At 54.8% G+C, this 21,285-nt stretch overlaps 1 protein-coding gene across 5 annotated transcripts in view; it reads left to right on the forward strand.

Annotated features, from left to right (window-relative positions):
- The window catches only part of PPP6R2 (protein phosphatase 6 regulatory subunit 2), a 130,586-nt gene that overhangs the window by 36,473 nt on the left and 72,828 nt on the right, over positions 1-21,285 (forward strand). For all 5 annotated transcript variants that reach the window (XM_075429028.1, XM_075429030.1, XM_075429031.1 and 2 more), the window contains exon 2: positions 5,768-5,900. The gene's annotated coding sequence lies outside the window, so the exon portion shown is untranslated. The remainder of the gene's footprint in view (positions 1-5,767; positions 5,901-21,285) is intronic.

Raw genomic sequence — 21,285 nt, forward strand, 5'->3', positions numbered from 1 at the left:
GCTCCTGCGACAGCAGAAGACTTGCGGTGGTTCTGCTTTTCCGAAGCCACACGTGCTGGATTACTTCGTTGTGGAAGCGAAGAGTGCTGCTGTCTCCACCCAGGAGCCTTGTGAAAAGGATTTGCCGATAGCTGTCCCTTCACCCCGCTGCTCGGGGAATCGCGGCGCGCTCGGTTGGGAGCACATTTTAAAATTCATAGCTTGAGTTAGATTACATTTCCTCTAAAATCTGGGAGTACGGGGAGTATGTTTGATCTGCTGGGTTTCTTCTCTCTGCGCTGTTTCAGGAGATCACTGGAGATACGAGCAGTTATGTTGGGGTGGGTGACTTCTCCTGTGGTACGGGTTTGCGTGGCAAGGTTTGGGTAGCGGGGGGGCTATGGGGGTGGCTTCTGCGAGAAGCTTCCCCCGTGTCTGGTAAAGCCAGTGCCAGCGGCTCTAAGACGGACCCGCCGCTGCCCAGGTCCAAGGCAATCAGTGACGGTGGTAGCACCTCTGGGATAACGTATTTAAGAAAGGGAAGAAAAAAAACTGTGGGGAGACGGCAGTTGGAGAGAGGAGTGAGATGATGTGAGAGAAACAACTCTGCAGACACCAAGGTTGGTGAAGAAGGAGAGGGGAGGAGGTGCTCGAGATGTCAGAGCAGGGAGTCTTCCCTTGCAGCTCGTGCTGAAGACCGTGGTGGGGCAGGTTGTCCCCCTGCAGCCCATGGAGGTCCATGGTGGAGCAGATCTCCACCCGAAGGGACCCCATACCGCAGTGGGTGGATGCCCAAATGAGGCTGTGACCCTGAGGGGAGCCCGCGCTGGAGCAGGCTCCTGCCAGGACCTGCGGACCTGTGGAGGTAGAAAAGCCCACGCCAGAGCCAGGTTTGCTGGCAGGGCTTATGACCCCACGAGGGACCCACGCTGGAGCAGTCTGTTCCTGAGGGACTGCACCCCATGGGAAGGACCCACGCTGGAGCAGCCTGTTCCTGAGGGACAGCACCCCATGGGAAGGACCCACACTGGACCAGCCTGTTCCTGAGGGACAGCACCCCATGGGAAGGATCCACGCTAGAGCAGCCTGTTCCTGAGGGACAGCACCCCATGGGAAGGACCCACGCTGGAGCAGCCTGTTCCTGAGGGACAGCACCCCGTGGGAAGGACCCACGCTGGAGCAGCCTGTTCCTGAGGGACAGCACCCCATGGGAAGGACCCAAGCTGGAGCAGCCTATTCCTGAGGGACAGCACCCCATGGGAAGGAGCCGCGCTGGAGCAGCCTGTTCCTGAGGGACAGCACCCCATGGGAAGGAGCCACGCTGGAGCAGCCTGTTCCTGAGGGACAGCACCCCATGGGAAGGAGCCACGCTGGAGCAGCCTGTTCCTGAGGGACAGCACCCCATGGGAAGGAGCCACGCTGGAGCAGCCTGTTCCTGAGGGACAGCACCCCATGGGAAGGACCCACGCTGGAGCAACCTGTTCCTGAAGGACAGCACCCCATGGGAAGGACCCACGCTGGAGCAGCCTGTTCCTGAAGGACTGCACCCCATGGGAAGAACCCACACTGGAGCAGCCTGTTCCTGAAGGACTGCACCCCATGGGAAGGACCCACGCTGGAGCAGCCTGTTCCTGAGGGACAGCACCCCATGGGAAGGACCCACGCTGGAGCAGCCTGTTCCTGAGGGACAGCACCCCGTGGGAAGGACCCACGCTGGAGCAGCCTGTTCCTGAGGGACAGCACCCCGTGGGAAGGACCCACGCTGGAGCAGCCTCTTCCTGAAGGACTGCACCCCATGGGAAGGACCCACGCTGGAGCAGCCTGTTCCTGAAGGACTGCGCCCCATGGGAAGGACCCACGCTGGGGCAGTTTGTGAAGAGCTGCAGCCCGTGGGAAGGGCTCACGTTGGAGAAGTTTGTGGAGAACTGTCTCTCGTGAGAGGGCAGAGTGTGAGGAGTCCTCCCCTGAGGGACAAGGAGCGGCAGAGACAACGTGTGATGAGCTGACCATAACCCCCATTCCCCGTCCCCCTGTGCCACTTGGGGTGGGGAGGGGGAGAAACGGGAGTGAAGCTGAGCCCGGGAAGAAGGGAGGGGGGAAGGTGTTTGAAGGTCTGGTTTTATTTCTCACTGCCCTACTCTGATTTGATTGGTGATGAATGAAACTCCCTTTCCTCCCCAGGTTCAGTCTGGTTTGCCCGTGGCGGTAATTGGTGAGTGATCTCTCCCTGTCCTTGTCTCCACCCTGGAGCCTCTCATCGTATCTCCTCTCCGCTGTCCAGCTGAGGAGGGGGGGCAATCGAGCGGCTTTGGTGGGCACCCGGCATTTATCCAGGCCAAACCAAAATCTCAGCAGTATGTGTTCAGAATGGAAGGAAGTAATTAACTCTTCTTGCATCAAGAAGAGTGTGGGCAGCAGGGCGAGGGAGGTTCTCCTTCCCCTCTGCTCTGCCCTGGGGAGGCCCCATCTGCAGTGCTGGGTCCAGTGCTGGGCTCCCCAGTTCCAGAAAGATGAGGAGCTACTGGAGAGAGTCCAGCGGAGGGCTGCGAGGATGAGGAGGGGACTGGAGCATCTCTGCTGCGAGGAGAGGCTGAGGGAGCTGGGCTTGTTCAGCCTGGAGAAGAGAAGGCTGCGAGGGGACCTTCGAAATGCCTCTAAATATCTGCAGGGTGGGGGTCAGGAGGCCGGGGCCAGACTCTTTGCAGTGGTGCCCAGTGACAGGACAAGGGGCAACGGGCACAAACTGGAGCAGAGGAAGCTCCAGCTGAAGCCGAGGAAGAACTTCTTCCCTCTGAGGGTGACGGAGCCCTGGCCCAGGCTGCCCAGGGAGGCTGTGGAGTCTCCTTCTCTGGAGATATTCCAGCCCCGCCTGGACAAGGTCCTGTGCCCCCTGCTCTGGGTGACCCTGCTTGGGCAGGGGGGTTGGACTAGATGACCCACAGAGGTCCCTTCCAACCCCTACTATTCTGTGATTCTGTGATTCTGTAACCACATTATCTAAATCTGTGTTGAAATGCAGCAGACCTGGTTGTCCCATCACTCTTACTTGGAAATTCACGCAGTAACTATTTCAATTAAAACATAATTGAAGATGTTGACGAAAAATGGAGACGAATATAGCATAGAGACTAAAGATGACGGATCTGTGGGACTGGTGTCAGTCACTTCAAGTGTCAGAGGTTAAATTCTTAATTTTTTCAAGTTAGGAAGTGTCACGTAGGCTTGCTTCCACGTTTCTGTAGTCCGGGAAGGCCGTTTCGATAAGGTACGGGGGGCCATTATTCATAATTCAGAGCTTTTCTTCTCACCCTTTGCCTGTAACTAGAAACACAGCAAATATCCACAACTAGAAATTAATTTCCAAAACAGAGTTTGACTTTTAAGGTGGATATGTAGAATTCAAACAGCGTAGCTTGTTCTCACGCGCTGCCCTGAAGTATTCTTGCTGCGTTCTGCGTGCATCGGAGGCGAGCGGTGATCTCTCTGGATCGCAGCTCAGGCCTCAGGTTATGATTTTAAATCTCTGCTGCCTGCTTTTGTGCTCAGTTTATAGTGTTTAAGGGACTTTGTGGGACAAATGCTGAGAAAAAGGAAGGCGTCGAATTCACAGATCTTAAATACAGAATCACAGAATAAATAATAAAATAGTGAGCACCGTCCGTGCGAACTGAGGACTGCAGTTCTGGGTGAATATTGTACCTCCAGTGAAGTAATTACTGAGAGACGATGGGAAAAGACTTGGTTCTTTCTGCCCGTGCTCCCTGTGTCACGCTGCCGTGCCCTCCGCGTTCTGACGCCGGGGTTTTCAAGGCTGGCTGGGTAGGCAGGGAACTTGCCCGAATGATGCGTGGGCTCTGTTGGGGTGGGGCGGGAATGTCGCCACTCGACATGGGGACGGTTATTTTGATCGTAAGTCCACAGTACAGGAGGAACACCTGGATTCACAGAATCACAGAATAGTAGGGGTTGGAAGGGACCTCTGTGGGTCATCTAGGCCAACCCTCCTGCCCAAGCAGGGTCACACAGAGCAGGCTGCACAGGACCTTGTCCAGGCGGGGCTGGAATATCTCCAGAGAAGGAGACTCCACAGCCTCCCTGGGCAGCCTGGGCCAGGGCTCCGTCACCCTCAGAGGGAAGAAGTTCTTCCTCGGGTTCAGCTGGAGCTTCCTCTGCTCCAGTTTGTGCCCGTTGCCCCTTGTCCTGTCGCTGGGCACCACTGGAAAGAGTCTGGCCCCGGCCTCCTGACCCCCACCCTGCAGATATTTAGAGGCATTTATAAGGTCCCCTCGCAGCCTTCTCTTCTCCAGGCTGAACAAGCCCAGCTCCCTCAGCCTCTCCTCGCAGCAGAGATGCTCCAGTCCCCTCCTCATCCTCGCAGCCCTCCGCTGGACTCTCTCCAGTAGCTCCTCATCTTTCTGGAACTGGGGAGCCCAGCACTGGACCCAGCACTGCAGATGGGGCCTCCCCAGGGCAGAGCAGAGGGGGAGGAGAACCTCCCTCGCCCTGCTGCCCACACTCCTCCTCATGCACCCCAGGATCCCATCGGCCTTCTTGGCAGCCAGGGCACACTGCTGGCTCATGGTCACCCTGTCGTCCCCCAGCACTCCCAGTCCCTCTCTGCAGAGCTGCTCTCCAGCAGGTCCACCCCAAGCCTGTACTGGTGCATGAGGTTGTTCCTCCCCAGGTGCAGGACCCTGCACTTGCCCTTGTTGAACCTCATCAGGTTCCTCTCTGCCCAACTCTCCAGCCTATCCAGGTCACGCTGAATGGCAGCACAGCCTGCTGGTGTATCTACCACACCTCCCAGTTTGGTGTCATCAGCAAACTTGCTGAGGGTACATTCTAACTCTTCATCCAGGTCGTTGATTCGGTGAGGTTTGGTCAAAACCCAGCCCTGTGCGTTGTGGGGAGCCCAGCAGGCTGAGCCAGGCTTGGTTCTCGTGCCCGTCTCCCCTCGGAGTCTCCTTTGGAACCCCCCGAAGGCTGTTTGGAGGCGAGCACCTCGCTGCCTGCTGACGGGGCCCCAGCCCCCTGCGAACGACGCGTGGTGCTGCGGTGATTTTCCTTGGAACCAGTAGAAATGACCGTTAGGTTTCCCTGACAGCCTGGAACCTTCTTCTGAAGTGATGTCAGGAGAACCAGCGCGTGTTCTTGCGGGAGGTGCGGGTCTCGCAGCTGAGGGCAGGGGGCTGGTTGACCCCCGTGCCATCGCAGCATGGCGCGAAGGCTCCCGTTTGCCCGGGGTGGCTGAAGGGAGAGCGCCTGCCATGGCAGTGGGACCTTGGAATGCCTCTGAGTATCTGCAGGGTGGGGGTCAGGAGGCCGGGGCCAGACTCTTTCCAGTGGTGCCCAGCGACAGGACAAGGGGCAACGGGCACAAACTGGAGCAGAGGAAGCTCCAGCTGAACCCGAGGAAGAACTTCTTCCCTCTGAGGGTGACGGAGCCCTGGCCCAGGCTGCCCAGAGGGGCTGGGGAGTCTCCTTCTCTGGAGATATTCCAGCCCCGGCTGGACACGGTGCTGTGCCCCCTGCTCTGGGTGACCCTGCTTGGGCAGGGGGTGGCACTGGGTGACCCACAGAGGTCCCTGCCAACCCCTGCCACGCTGGGATTCTGGGATTCTGTGAGTGGTGATGGCTTCACAAAGGGCGTTAGTCACCTCCCGGCTTGCTGATATTTTGCTTTCTTTGGGCTGAAAGTTTATGTGGAAGTTTGTTTAGGGAAAAAAAAAAAAAATCTTTGGCTCTCAGTTACCTTTGGTTTATAGTAACTTTTAAAAATATTTTCCAGGGTAGGAAGCTTGAAAAGGAATTCACACTGGATGAAAATAATTTTCTGAAGCTGGGTATATTCCAAGAACTGTAACCCAAATGTTTCTCTGTCCGTGGAGAAGATTTCACGTTTGAAATAACTTCTACTGAAGGTATGCACATCTACCTTTCCTTTTTAAGCTCAGCAATGACAACGTGCTTTATCATGCTGTATTATGTGTTGTGGTGGTTGCTAGTGAGATTGTTGATATTTAATAGCTGGAGTCGTTTGAGAGGGAGCTGCAGTGTCGCTTGGCCGGTCCTGCTGGTGGCACTGGGAGCTGGGTACGTAGAGCCGAGGAGCTCAGCGGCCGTTGAGTCTGCAGTCTAGCCGTGGGGTGTAGGGCAGGTTGCTCCCTAAAACCAGGTTTAGCTGCTAAGTGCTTCTCCAAGCTTCAGCTCTAATTTAATGTTCATAATTGATGGGAAGCAGATGGAACTCTTTTTTTCTTTCTGGTGGCTGCCTGTAGTGCTGGGAACTGCTTGTGGCTGCTCCAAGCAGTAACAACATGGACATGAGAAGCAGCACGTTTTGTCACTGGGGTGGTGAGAGTGAACAGGCTGCAATCACTCACTGCCTTTCATAAGGTTGAGAAGCTGGAAGCGTCCAACAGCGTTACCAGGCAGGCAGTCTGAAGCAAACGAGAGGAGCTGCCCTCTCACACGGCGTGTGATTGCCCTGGGATGCGCTGCTGGAGGATTACCTGGAGCTGGGCTGGCTGCCTGCGGGAGCACTGCGGCCCTTCCCGGAGCCGGCCGCGGAGCTGGCTGACTGGGTCATGTTCCTGTTGGTAATTCAGTTAGGAAAAGCTTGCTTAATGCTACAAAGGCAAGAGATTTTACATAAAGCAAGGTCTCCAGGGGGAGAATTAAAGGCATTCTTGAAGATCCTAAAAGAATGCAGGAGAATCCTGAGTTCTGTTGCAAGAAAGTGCAGGTGAGCTGTAAACAGAGATGCTGCTGCTGGAGCTGATTATAGTTATGTTGCTTGTCAGACCTGATGGCTTGGAACGGCTGAAAATTGTTCTGGAAGCCGTCTAGGAACTAGAGCACGTGGTTGGTACCAGGTGTTTGTAGTCATCTATGCCAGGGAAATAGAAAGAAATAAAAAATAGCGGTTGGAATCATAGAATCATAGGTTGGAAAAGACCTCTAAGATCATCAAGTGCAGCCGTCACCCCAACCCCTCCATGCCTGCCAAACCCTGTCCCCAAGTGCCACAGCCACACGGTGTCTGAACCCCTCCAGGGATGGGGACTCCCCCACTGCCCTGGGCAGCCTGGCCCAACCCCTGACCACTCTCTCAGCAAAGAAATTTCCCCAATCTCCCACCTGAACCCCCCCTGACGCAGCCTGAGGCCATCGCCTCTCGTCCTGTCGCTGGGTCCTGGGGAGCAGAGCCCAACCCCCCCTCCCTGCCCCCTCCTGTCAGGGAGCTGCAGAGAGCGAGAAGGTCTCCCCTCAGCCTCCTCTTCTGCAGCCTGAGCAGCCCCAGCTCCCTCAGCCGCTCCTCAGGGGACTTGTTCTGCAGCCCCCTCCCCAGCCTGGCTGCCCTTCTCTGGCCACGCTCCAGCCCCTCCATGTCCTGCTTGTAGCAGGAGATAGTAGGAAAGAACAGCGTAGCCCGGTCTGACTGGTGACACTCGCCCTGAGGTCCGTACCCGCTCCTGCTGGCGTTGTGCTGGGGGAGTTCAGGACAGTGTCCCTGCAGGCAGGCGCTCCCTCTTTGTGACAGTCACCATGGTTAGTGACTCTTCCAGAAGAGCAGTGCCCGCAGAACAGCGGAGGGTCCTTTGTAAACCTGTTTTCTGTGAACTGGTATCACCGGGGGAGCTTTGAGCTCGGTTGAGCTTTGGGACTCCGTAACCGTCCATGGCAGTAAGTTCCACAGAACCACCATGGTTAACGATGAGCCAGCAGGGTGCCCTGGCTGCCAAGAAAGCCAATGGGATCCTGGGGTGCATCAAGAAGAGTGTGGCCAGCAGGACGAGGGAGGTTCTCCTTCCCCTCTACACTGCGCTGGTGAGGCCTCATCTAGAGTACTGTGTCCAGTGCTGGGCTCCCCAGTTCAAGAAAGATGAGGAGCTACTGGAGAGAGTCCAGCGCAGGGCTGCGAGGATGAGGAGGGGACTGGAGCATCTCCCCTACGAGGAGAGGTTGAGGGAGCTGGGCTTGTTCAGCCTGAAGAAGAGAAGGCTGCGAGGGGACCTTCGAAATGCCTCTAAATATCTGCAGGGTGGGGGTCAGGAGGCCGGGGCCAGACCCTTTCCAGTGGTGCCCAGCGACAGGACAAGGGGCAACGGGCACAAACTGGAGCAGAGGAAGCTCCAGCTGAACCCGAGGAAGAACTTCTTCCCTCTGAGGGTGCCGGAGCCCTGGCCCAGGCTGCCCAGGGAGGTTGTGGAGTCTCCTTCTCTGGAGATATTCAAGACCCGCCTGGACAAGGTCCTGTGCAGCCTGCTCTGGGTGACCCTGCTTGGGCAGGGGGTTGGACTGGGTGACCCACAGAGGTCCCTTCCAACCCCTACTATTCTGTGATTCTGTGATTCTGTGTTTGCTCTGCCCTGGCTGTGGCACTCGGGTCGGGAGAAGCCCTCCGGAAGGCAGGAGATGGCTCCTTGCTGGGATCGTCTGGGCACCCGTGGGGGAAGAAGTTCCCAGAACATAGGAAGGGGCAGGCGGAAGAGTGGGAGTGTGTGAAAGCTCAGCAGGAAAGAAACTTGCGGCCCAGGAGAGCATGGGATACATCTCAGATGCAAGGGGCAGACGGACAGCCTGGCTTCAGATCTAGTGGAGAATGAGAGGCGTTCTGAGGACCCAGAGGATGCTGCAGACGTGGACAGGTCCCAGATGCTCCTGGGTTAGGCTGAACCAAGCCCACTATCAAGGATTTGCTGGTCAGGACATAGTGACAGGGGCAAATTGCTTGTCCGCTGTTTGTCCTCTTTTCAGAAAGACAAAATCACCTGAAATGGTGCAGCTGCTGCTCAAATACCTGTTGGAGAGGTTTATAAACCCTGCAAATACTGATTTTCCTAGCATACCCGTAATAAAGATTTGGCTGCTTCTGTCTGAAGAGTCCAGCACAGGGCTGCGAGGATGAGGAGGGGACTGGAGCATCTCTCCTGCGAGGAGAGGCTGAGGGAGCTGGGCTTGTTCAGCCTGGAGAAGAGAAGGCTGCGAGGGGACCTTCGAAATGCCTCTAAATATCTGCAGGGTGGGGGTCAGGAGGACGGGGCCAGACTCTTTGCAGTGGTGCCCAGCGACAGGACAAGGGGCAACGGGCACAAACTGGAGCAGAGGAAGCTCCAGCTGAACCCGAGGAAGAACTTCTTCCCTCTGAGGGTGCCGGAGCCCTGGCCCAGGCTGCCCAGAGGGGCTGGGGAGTCTCCTTCTCTGGAGATATTCCAGCCCCGGCTGGACACGGTGCTGTGCAGCCTGCTCTGGGTGACCCTGCTTGGGCAGGGGGTGGGTGGGGGTCCCCAGGGGTCCCTTCCAACCCCTGCCCATGCTGGGATTCGGTGACCACAGTTGTGTTCTAAAACTTTCTCAGATACTAAAATTTGAGAGACTTGTATAGATTTTTTTTCTTTTGCTCTATGTAGCAAAGCTTAAAGTTATTTATGCTTATCGGTGAAATAAAGGAAGTTCTGTATTAAAACTTAGCAAAAAAAAAATCACAAAATAACCTTAAAATACGTATCAGGTATCCACGGCTTTAGTTAAGACTCCAGAGAGTTAAACGTGACCTGGGGTAACTCCTCAGCTGTGACGTAGCCGCTGAAGTTATGTTTGTCCTTTGTGTTTTTATAACAGACAAGATGTTACAGGAAAGTCAGAAGTATTCAGAAATACTTTTTATGAAACGAGCAGGATAATGTGCTTCTCTCGGCATCCCATGGGTTTCCACTTCATAGCTAAGTGGAAAACGTTAAATGTCTTATTTTACCAGGTATGGGCTTAAATAGGCTTAAATAAAAAAAGCAGTAAATCTTGGTTATTTCCTCCCAGTTTCCAGAAGGCGTTGCTGGTGGCGGTGCTGGCCCTCCATGGTGCTTTTTACTGGTCACAGAATCACAGAATCACGGAATAGTAGGGGTTGGAAGGGACCTCTGTGGGTCATCTAGTCCAACCCTCCTGCCCAAGCAGGTCTTGGAGTGGTGAGAGCGCTCGGAAAGGTTGGAAGCACTGTGGGGATTTGGAACGTGCGCCCGTGTTCAGTACGGCTCGGGGCAGCCGTTGGGAACTGCGGAACTGGCTGCAGCAATGAACCCGGACCAAAGAACGCGAGTGCAGAATTCAGAATAAAGATGAAGGAAAAAAATTCACCCAGAGATTTAGGGGAAGCGGGAGATGCAGTGTATTTGTGGGTTTTTAATGGCAGCCGGAGAAGGACTGCGAGGCACTGCGTGTGGAAGTGCCGGTCTCAGTGGATGTGAATCCCCTGTAACCTGCGCAGGCTCTGCTGCCGCGTTCTGGCAAAGGCAGCGTCGCCGCTACCAGGCTTGGTGGTGCTTTGGGTGAAGGCTCGGAAAAGACACCCTCACCCCCCGGTTCTTCACTGAACCCCAGCATGGCAGGGGTTGGCAGGGACCTCTGTGGGTCACCCAGCCCAACCCCCTGCCCAAGCAGGGTCACCCAGAGCAGGGGGCACAGCACCGCGTCCAGGCGGGGCTGGAATATCTCCAGAGAAGGAGACTCCACAGCCTCCCTGGGCAGCCTGGGCCAGGGCTCCGTCACCCTCAGAGGGAAGAAGTTCTTCCTCGGCTTCAGCTGGAGCTTCCTCTGCTCCAGTTTGTGCCCGTTGCCCCTTGTCCTGGCGCTGGGCACCACTGCAAAGAGTCTGGCCCCGGCCTCCTGACCCCCACCCTGCAGATATTTAGAGGCATTTCGAAGGTCCCCTCGCAGCCTTCTCTTCTCCAGGCTGAACAAGCCCAGCTCCCTCAGCCTCTCCTCGTAGGAGAGATGCTCCAGTCCCCTCCTCATCCTCGCAGCCCTCCGCTGGACTCTCTCCAGTAGCTCCTCATCTTTCTGGAACTGGGGAGCCCAGCACTGGACCCAGCACTGCAGATGGGGCCTCCCCAGGGCAGAGCAGAGGGGCAGGAGAACCTCCCTCGCCCTGCTGCCCACACTCCTCCTCATGCACCCCAGGATCCCATCGGCCGCCTTGGCACCCAGGGCACGCTGCTGGCTCCTGGTCACCCTGTCGTCCACTAGGACACCCAGGTCCCTCTCCACAGAGCTGCTCTGCAGCAGGTCTGCCCCAAGCCTGTACTGATGCATGACCTGGATGTGTTGGACTGGGTCCAGAGGAGGCCACGAAGATGATCTGAAGGCTGGAGCACCTCTCCTGCGAGGACAGGCTGAGGGAGCTGGGGCTGTTCAGCCTGGAGAGGAGAAGGCTCCGGGGTGACCTTGGAGCCGCTGCCAGTGCCTGAAGGGGCCGACAGGAAGGATGGAGAGGGGCTTTGCACAAGGGGGTGTAGTGATAGGACAAGGGGGAACGGCTCTAAAATAAAAGAGGGCAGATTTAGATTAGATGTTAGGAAGAAATTCTTCCCCATGAGGGTGGTGAGGCCCTGGCCCAGGCTGCCCAGAGAAGCTGTGGCTGCCCCCTCCCTGGCAGGGCTCAAGGCCAGGGTGGACGGGGCTGGGAGCACCCTGGGCTGGGGGAAGGGGTCCCTGCACGTGGCAAGGGGGGTGTTGGAACCACGTGAGCTTTAAGATCCCTTCCAACCCAAACCATCCTGTGATTCTGTGTTAAGGAAGCTGTCCCGTGAGCTCGTTCCCTAAATAAGATTGCCTGCAACTGGGTATCAGCGGTGCCGATGCGATTGAATTAACTTGTTGAAAATAAGCAGCTTGGATCTCTGATTTTACATCTGTAAAAAACCTGAATCGAAAGCTAGGTGTGAGCAGCAGTGACTGCTTGATGTAGTTGGGAGGCAATTTGGAAGTGTTAAAGGACAGTGCCAGTAATTGCACAGTAAGTGCCCAGCGCCAGGACAAGGGGCAACGGGCACAAACTGGAGCAGAGGAAGCTCCAGCTGAACCCGAGGAAGAACTTCTTCCCTCTGAGGGTGCCGGAGCCCTGGCCCAGGCTGCCCAGGGAGGCTGTGGAGTCTCCTTCTCTGGAGATATTCCAGCCCTGCCTGGACAAGGTCCTGTGCCCCCTGCTCTGGGTGACCCTGCTTGGGCAGGGGGTTGGGCTGGGGGACCCACAGAGGTCCCTGCCAACCCCTACTATTCTGTGATTCTGTGATTCTGTGACTTCCCCAGTTTTGCAAAACTGGAAACTTAAGTATGGGGAGAAGTGATGAACCGTGGTAGATGGCAGGAACGAGCTTTTTGTAGTATGAGCTTAGGTGAAAGAAAGACAACTAGATAGCTGAAAAGGAATATTGTTAGTAAAATGAGAAAATTCAGATTGATTTTTAATGATAACTATTTCATTATGGCCCAAACAGCACTTGTGTCTCTAATCTGTTCCTTGAGTTAATCCAAGGAACTAATCCATCATCTTTAAGAAAAAGTTACCACTTCTACTGAATGCTCCATTTTTTTTTGCACCCTCTTGTTTTTAAATAGCTTTTCTAAAGGTACTATTTTAGTGTAGAGATCAGATTAAAACAAAGATGGAGACCTAACTACTTCTCTGTAGAAATAACTGTATTATAGCTTTCCAGTTTGTATTTCCTAAGCATCACCTTACAGAGCAGGTTTCTCTTCATTCATCTGCTGTATTCAGCTTGATATTTTTAACTTACCCTGCTCCTGAACTTGTACAACCCCCATGAACTTTTTAAACAATTGTAACTTAAAGCAGTGATTTTGGTGCATACAGTGTAGTCACTGTAGACAGATAAACCTATCTGCTTCCTGCACTCCAGCCTTGTGATCAACACTGTCTTTATACTTCTGCTTTACTGCCTGCTCCTGCTTTTAACAGATGTCCAGTTTCTCAGAACGGACTGGTGGTGCTGGAGTGGTTTGTGTTCCTCCCATGGCCAGGAGAGCTGGTGTGGAGAAAGCGAATGTGAGGCGACTGTGCTTATAGCTCAGCATGGGTGGGAGGAGGAATGCTGCGCGCTGAATTCAACCCAGCTGCTTGAAAAAGTACTTTTCACCGATTCCCAGCATGGCAGGGTTGGAAGGGACCTCTGGGGATCCCCCAGTCCCACCCCCTGCCCAAGCAGGGTCACCCACAGCAGGCTGCACAGCACCGCGTCCAGCCAGGGCTGGAATATCTCCAGAGAAGGAGACTCCACAGCCTCCCTGGGCAGCCTGGGCCAGGGCTCCGTCACCCTCAGAGGGAAGAAGTTCTTCCTCATCTTCAGCTGGAGCTTCCTCTGCTCCAGTTTGTGCCCGTTGCCCCTTGTCCTGTCGCTGGGCACCACTGGGAAGAGTCTGGCCCCGTCCTCCTGACCCCCACCCTGCAGATATTTAGAGGCATTTCGAAGGTCCCCTCGCAGCCTTCTCTTCTCCAGGCTGAACAAGCCCAGCTCCCTCAGCCTCTCCTCGCAGCAGAGATGCTCCAGTCCCCTCCTCATCCTCGCAGCCCTCCGCTGGACTCTCTCCAGTAGCTCCTCATCTTTCTTGACCTGGGGAGCCCAGCACTGGACCCAGCACTGCAGATGGGGCCTCCCCAAGGCAGAGCAGAGGGGCAGGAGAACGAAAACAGTTTGAAATGGTTTTCCAAACAGCTTGAAACATGGGTGTGGTTTAAGCTCAGAGAACGCTTTTGATTGTGAGCCCGAAGGGGTTTAAAAAGGTTAGATGTATCCGTAGGGTATTCACTGATAGTTGTCAAACATTAGAGTTCAGGTGGGACTTGAGATTATCCGTGAAGACATGATGACCGAGGGTCGAGGCAGTTTAGCAGAAAAAGATCACTCTTGCATCCGGGTCCTGTGCTTTGGGGGGAGGGGAGCTGCTCTCGCTGAGGACTGACGTAGCGAATTGACTTCTGTGTTGAGAAGGCATCGCGATGCTCTTCTAGGCCTTCTTGGAGGCCTTTCTTCTTCTGAGAAAATGCAAGAAATAAAGAAATGCCCACCAAAGCTGTTCCTGTATTGCAAGAAAATCACAAAAGCCTCTTCATTTGCAGAAGGGGAGATTGTCATCAGCCAGAAGCTGACGCTGGAGGCTGAGGCTTGGCTTCTTGCCTGCCGAGTGAATAAACCCTGCCCTTTCCTTCTCAGCCCTGTACTGAGGGTCTCAGCCCTGTACTGAGGGTAGGAAAAACCAAAATGCAGCCTCCATTTCTGGAGCACGTCGGTGCAAAGTAGGGGTAGTTTCAAAGCAGGGTACGCGAACACTGGGCAAAAGGATGGCTGGGGAACTCTGGCAGCGCTTGATGATGCTTTCAGCACCAAAGACGCATTCTTGAAGCAGCGTCAAAGGTTAAATCAAAAGTCCACCCAAAGCTTCTACATGGTGGCAACTTGGAGGAAAAAATGGGCATTCTTCATTTGAGAAACTTTTCCCTCTTACTTCAGAATGAAAAGCTCTTCCAGAATTAAAACTGCTGTACTTCTGTTTGCGTCAGAGTAGGCTATTTCATGGTCTAGACCTAAGGAAAAGCAGTTTATTGGAATAGAACAGTTGGAATTATTTTGTTGCTATTAAGGATGCTCACAAAAAGCAGTTCCCGCGTACGTTCTCATCCATTTAGCACTCTGCGTTATGTGGCTGCTTCTAACGCTCCTGCCGTTGGCCTTGTTGCTTATTGTTGGGTCCCTGGAGCTCCCAGCACGTTGGGAGTCTCGTTGTAGTATACTCCAGTGTTTTTATGGGCATAGAGTAAGTAACCGTAAATGCTAAGAAGGTTTAATGAAGGGCAGTAGTGTCTGTTATGTGGCAATGAATGAGTCAGTATAGGTTTATGTGGCAGACTTTTATAAGCTTAGAGAAATGTTTCTCCATACTTGTTTCTGATGTGGTTTAGTGTTCAGTCTGCACCTCCTGACTTTTCTGGGTTCTGTGGAAAATACTGCTCAATCTTTGCGTGTGACCCGAAACTCAAGTCTTCTCCACTTGGAGATGAAGGTCAAATAGTTCAGCAATTAGAGTGAGTGAGAGAAGTAGGGTGACCTGGTGGTGATAGGGGTTCGGTTCTGTTCTTGATGAAGCAATTATTCTGTTCCTCTGTGTCTTGTCAACCGTTACGTGTGCCAGGAGGGTGTGCAGGAGGTTGGTGGTAACCAGGAGGTAGTGGGGAAAGAGGGCAGGACGAATCACACAACTGTAGTTGAAATACTAAAGGCTTGGGGAGGAGCGGCTGGAGAGCTGCCCATTGGAGAAGGCCCTGGGGGTGCTGGTCGGCAGCCGGCTGAGCAGGAGCCAGCAGTGTGCCCAGGTGGGCAAGAAGGCCAACGGCAGCCTGGCTTGGGTCAGCAATGGGGTGGGCAGCGGGAGCAGGGCAGGGATCGGGCCCCTTTGGGCCCCTCGCTCCCAGCAGGACATGGAGGGGCTGGAGCGTGGCCAGAGAAGGGCAGCCAGGCTGGGGAGGGGGCTGCAGAACAAGTCCCCTGAGGAGCGGCTGAGGGAGCTGGGGCTGCTCAGGCTGGAGAAGAGGAGGCTGAGGGGAGACCTTCTCGCTCTCTGCAGCTCCCTGACAGGAGGGGGCAGGGAGGGGGGGTTGGGCTCTGCTCCCCAGGACCCAGCGACAGGACGAGAGGCGATGGCCTCAGGCTGCGTCAGGGGGGGTTCAGGTGGGAGATTGGGGAAATTTCTTTGCTGAGAGAGTGGTCAGGGGTTGGGCCAGGCTGCCCAGGGCAGTGGGGGAGTCCCCATCCCTGGAGGTATTTAAAAGCCATGTAGACGCGGTGCTTAGGGCCATAGTTTAGTGGTGGACTTGGAAGCGTTAGGTTAATGGTTGGACTCGATGATCCGAAGGGTCTTTACCAGCCTAATGATTCTTTGATTCTATGTATGGATCTGCTGTATTGCTTTTGTGACCAGATATGTCAATAATGGATCTTGTTAGCATCTGCTAGAGCTGTACAGCAACCCCTCCCTGGAGTGGGGACCTCAATGCTTCTTAGTTGTTTTGTGTCTGGGTAGCTGAAACTTTCCATGAGATGATACCACATCAATAAGGTGTAAGGCCAAGAGTCAAAGTTGTGTTAAATTATGTTCTCTTTGGAGGAGAGAGACATTCATCAGCCTTTCTACAGATGTCCAGATTAAACTCAGTGCACCTGGCTAAACTGGCCTTTCAAATCTCTGAGCACCACGATGCACGAAGAGATACTGCAGAAGGATGGGAGGAAAAGCTGAATTCCTGCTGGTGGAGGAACAGCTAGCTGGACTTACCTCCTTTGTAGGGTCCCTCCTCTTTGCTGCCGTGCAGATGCAGGTGGCTTGGATGAGATACCGTGTTGGATGTGGAGCACGGCCGTGATTTTGTTCTTGCTGGTAGGTTTTGGGGGATACCAGCAGGCCATCAAGGCCCTGCCATTCTGAGGGCTGGGACCTCCTCAACAGGAATGAAGGAATGAACTCAGAAAGCAGTTCACACTCAAAAGAACATGAAGACCCACCTGAGGTCTGTAAGAAGATTCAGCAGCTCTGCAAGTGGAAACAGTGCAGACCACAGAATTGTTCAGCACGGGTAGGGTTGTTCCTTCTCCTGCTCTGCCCATCAAGTAGTGCCAGAGCCGCTGGGGAAGAGGCTCCGGCTCTGGCAAGGGCCCCTGCTGCTTTTGTCCTCATGCAGTTACAGCTGCGCACCACCAGCTTTGATAGAGCCCGAGCTGCGTGTGGTGAGCAGAATATCCTTCAGAATACCCATCGTGTCCTCACCTCTTGCTGCTGACTGCCCTGCACGGCTCTGTTGAACGCTGCCGGTTCCAGAACCAGCTTTTGCGGAGGGAGTGAAATGTGCCCTTGGAGCTTCAGCGAGCCCTCCCATTCGTGAGACGGTGAAAAGTCCCGAGCGAGCCCTGCTCTGGTAGGTCATCCAGAAACTGCATCAGCCACCCCAACCCAAGCCTAAATTAGAGAACCCATCTCTGGTAGCGGTGGGGGTTTTTTAGGATAGTTTTTCACAGTGGCTCAGGTTCGTTATGGGGAGATCCCGTTTCTAATGAGTGCTTCTCAAGCTCTCCTTGTTAGTTGTGATGGCTTACCTACTGTGAAACTGATTAAAGAAAAGCAATTAGCTAATGGTTGCAGAATGGGGCAGTTACTTTTCCAGATTATCAGAGTTTTTTAAAGTAATCAATTCTTCAGCCTGAAGAAGAGAAGGCTGCGAGGGGACCTAATATATACTTACAAATATCTGCAGGGTGGGGGTCAGGAGGACGGGGCCAGACTCTTTGCAGTGGTGCCCAGCGACAGGACAAGGGGCAACGGGCACAAACTGGAGCAGAGGAAGCTCCAGCTGAACCCGAGGAAGAACTTCTTCCCTCTGAGGGTGCCGGAGCCCTGGCCCAGGCTGCCCAGAGGGGCTGGGGAGTCTCCTTCTCTGGAGATATTCCAGCCCCGGCTGGACGCGGTGCTGTGCCCCCTGCTCTGGGTGACCCTGCTTGGGCAGGGGGTTGGGCTGGGTGACCCACAGAGGGCCCTTCCAACCCCTGCTATTCTGTGATTCTGTGATTCTATGAACATTTTTTATTATTTTATAGGCATACTGGTTTGTTTCTGGATACAGCTCCAAGTGGGGCATTCGTAGGGGTGTATCTTTTGTCATGTAGAACTTTTTTCTGTCTCTGTCTTCTGTGTTTTCAATATATTTTCATGTTCTTCAGCAGTTATGTTGCATATTGTAGAATCATAGAATCATAGAATGGTCAGGGTTGGATGGGACCTTAAAGATCATCTGGTTCCAACCCCCCTGCCATGAGCAGGGACACCTCCCACCAGCCCAGGTTGCTCAGAGCTCCATCCATAGAAGGCTGCATGTGCTTCATGTAAAACTACACATACGGAAACCACCATGTGTGTTGTGTGCGTGTGTGTTTGTCCTGCTGCTTCCACAAATGGGATCGCTGGGTTTCACCAAGAGCTCCCTTCTTCTGCCTTGCTGGTGCTGCGTGGGTGTGGGTACTGGTGTGCCATTGCCCCGTGATCGGTCGCGAGCATCTTGCTGTTGGGTGTGTTGGTGCTCGTGTGGGAAGTTCTTCTGGACCATCCAGTTCTGCAAAGTGTCAATGAATTGGCAAGGGATATGGCAAATAATAAGAAAGGCTTCTACAGGTACATTGGCCAGAAAAGGATGATTACAGAAAATTCGCAGCCATGCCCCCCGTCCTGTCCCCCCCCCCCCCAAATAAGACAGGAGAACTGGTGACAACTGACATGGAGAAAGCTGGGGTACTCAATTTTTCTGCCTCGGTTTTCAATGGCAATCACTCTTCCCACATCTCCAGCCCCTGAAACTCAGGGCAGTCCCTCTCATTGTAAGGAGGATCAGGTCTGAGACCACCTAAGGAACATGCGTAGGTCTGTGGGACCCGACGAGCTCCATCCCGGGATCCTGAGGGAGGGCGGTGATGTAGTTGCCAAGCTGCTCTCCATCATATTTGTAAATTCATGGCAGTCAGGTGAAGTCCCCAGTGACTGCAAAAAGGGAAACATCGCGCCTGTTTTTAAAAAGGGTAAAAAGGAGGACCCTGGGAACTACCGGCCAGTCAGCCTCACCTCCATGCCTGGGAAGATCATGGAGCAGATCGTCCTGGAAGATGGAGAAACGTATGGAAGACAGGGAGATGGTTAGAGACAGCTAGCGTAGCTTCACCAAGGGCAAATCGTGCTGGACTAATCTTGGGGCCTATGGAGATGGAGTGACTGCATCAGTGGACAAGGAAAGAGCTGCAGATGTCAACTACCTGGACTTCTGTAAGGCCTTTGATACAGTCCCTCACAACATTCTGGCTGCTAAATTGACGAGATATGGGTTTGATGGATGGACTGTTGGGTGAGTACGAAATTGGCTGGATGGTCACGTCCAAAGAGTTACAGTCAGTGGCTCAGTGTCCAGGTGGAAACCTGCAACGAGTGGTGTCCCTCAAGGGTCCATACTGGGACCAGGGCTATACAATACCTTCATCAAGGACAGTGGGATTGAGTGCCCCCTCACCACGATTGCTGATGACACTGAGTGATGCAGTTGATTCGCTAAAGGGAGGGGATGCCATCCAGAGGGACCTGGGCAGGCCAGTGCAAACCTCAGGAGGTTCAACAAGGCCAAGTGCAAGGTCCTGCACATGGGTTGGAGCAATCCCCAGTATCGATACAGGCTGGGGGTGAAGGGATGGGGAGCAGCCCCAAAGAGAAGGACTTGGGGGTGCTGGGGGTGAGGAGCTGGACACGACCCGGCAGCGTGCGCTGGCAGCCCCGAAGGCCAGCGGTGCCCTGGGCTGCATCCCCAGCAGCGTGGGCACAGGGCGAGGGGGGGGATTCTGCCCCTCTGCCCCGCTCTGCTGAGACCCCCCCGGGAGTCCTGCGTCCAGCTCGGAGCCCTCAGCACAGGGCAGAGCTGGAGCTGTGGGAGCGGGGCCAGAGGAGGCCCCAGCCATGATGCGAGGGCTGGAACCCCTCTGCTGGGAGGAGAGGCTGGGAGAGCTGGGGCTGCTCAGCCTGGGGAGGAGAAGGACAAGGGGAGACCTGAGAGCAGCTGCCAGGGCCTGGGGGGGCTGCGAGAGAGCTGGAGAGGGGCTGGGACAAGGGCAGGGGGTGATGGGACAAGGGGGGATGGCTTTGGGCTGAGAGAGGGGAGATTTAGATCAGATCTAAGGCAGGAATTCTTCCCCATGAGGGTGGTGAGGCCCAGGCTGCCAGAGAAGCTGTGGCTGCCCCCTCCCTGGCAGGGCTCAAGGCCAGGCTGGACGGGGCTGGGAGCACCCTGGGCTGGGGGAAGGGGTCCCTGCACGTGGCAGGGGGTTAGACTGGATTTTTACAGGTCCCTTCCCCCCCAAACCATTCTGTGAATTCCCTATTGCTGGGAGCTGCTTTTCCAGCCATTGCTGTACTCAGTTCCCAGAGGCAGGGTAGCTCAGACCAGCAGCTATGGAGTCTCCCGTGCTGACTCGTGGCCTTCCAGGACAGCTCATCCAGCTCCTGCAGGTCGTGACCCATCCTGCTGGTCCCTGAGCAGCGAGCATGCGTCTCGCTGGGTTTTCTGTCTGTGGTACCATTCCAGTTGCAAGCTTGTGGAGATGTTACATGGATTACAAAACCTCACTTCGTCGCCTGGACACCTGCTTTGGCCTGGCTGTTGGTGTCCGTACGCCGTGAACGATCCTTGCTAAACCTCCCTTGCTGCCTTTCACTGGAGCTACAAGAGTTTTTGGTTTTTTCCTGGGGTGAGGGTGAAGAATCACAGAATCACAGCTGGTCGGGGTTGGAAGGGCCTTCTGGGGGTCCCCCAGCCCAACCCCCTGCCCAAGCAGGGTCACCCAGAGCAGGGGGCACAGCACCGCGTCCAGCCGGGGCTGGAATATCTCCAGAGAAGGAGACTCCACAGCCTCCCTGGGCAGCCTGGGCCAGGGCTCCGTCACCCTCAGAGGGAAGAAGTTCTTCCTCGGGTTCAGCTGGAGCTTCCTCGGCTTCAGCTTGTGAAGAAGAAGGGTCTGATGTTGTTGCATGTGCTTTGGGTGTCATGGTGGGAGATCAGCTGCTGCAGGGCAGCCTCCCTTCCCAGTTAGGTGCAACCGCACCCGGTCCCAGGACACTGGGAATTGCACTGGTTCCATCCAGCAGCTCGGCTGCACCAGGAGAGGCCAAACTTGGGAGTCCTTCTCCATCTCTGTGTGGTGGAGGAGGCTGGGCAGGGGGCTGCCTGCTCCCTGCTGAGGAAGGAGCTTTCCCAAGGCCGGGTTATCGGCGTCGCTGGAAGATGGGACAGCTTTTCCTGTGGATAGGTGGAAGGTTTCGGAAAACTGTAGAATTGACAGATTTGTAATGGGTTTGAATTTGCAGAGTGAAGTTCACGTGTATTCCACATACGTGCGTGGAATATATATGTGTTTGGGTTAACCCTCTGAGGGTGATGGAGCCCTGGAACAGGCTGCCCAGGGAGGTTGTGGAGTCTCCTTCTCTGGAGATATTCCAGCCCCGGTTGGACAAGGTCCTGTGCAGCCTGCTCTGGGTGACCCTGCTTCGGCAGGGGGGTTGGACTAGATGACCCACAGAGGTCCCTTCCAACCCCTACCATTCTGTGATTCTGTGATTCTGTAACTCTGCACCCAAACATTCTTAATTGAAGGCCTTTTATACCAGCTCTTCACTCGGTGAATTTATAGCTAAGCATAGCTAGTTAAAAATACCTGGAGAACAGTTTGTAACGAACACGCGATGCAGCCCAACAGCAGCACTGTCACAGACATGTCACGCAGGTTGACGATTCGGATGTCTGTTCCTGGCTCGGGAGTTGGGGTGCTGGAGGGCGCGCTCGGGAGCTGAGCGGGCGCATGCGGAAGCCCCGGCTTGGTGCCGCCGTGCTGACGGTTGACTTTTTGGAGATTCCAACGTGCTGTTGGTTTAAACAGCTCA

Source organism: Opisthocomus hoazin, chromosome 8, assembly GCF_030867145.1.
Source record: "Opisthocomus hoazin isolate bOpiHoa1 chromosome 8, bOpiHoa1.hap1, whole genome shotgun sequence".
In the NCBI taxonomy this organism is placed as follows: domain Eukaryota; kingdom Metazoa; phylum Chordata; class Aves; order Opisthocomiformes; family Opisthocomidae; genus Opisthocomus; species Opisthocomus hoazin.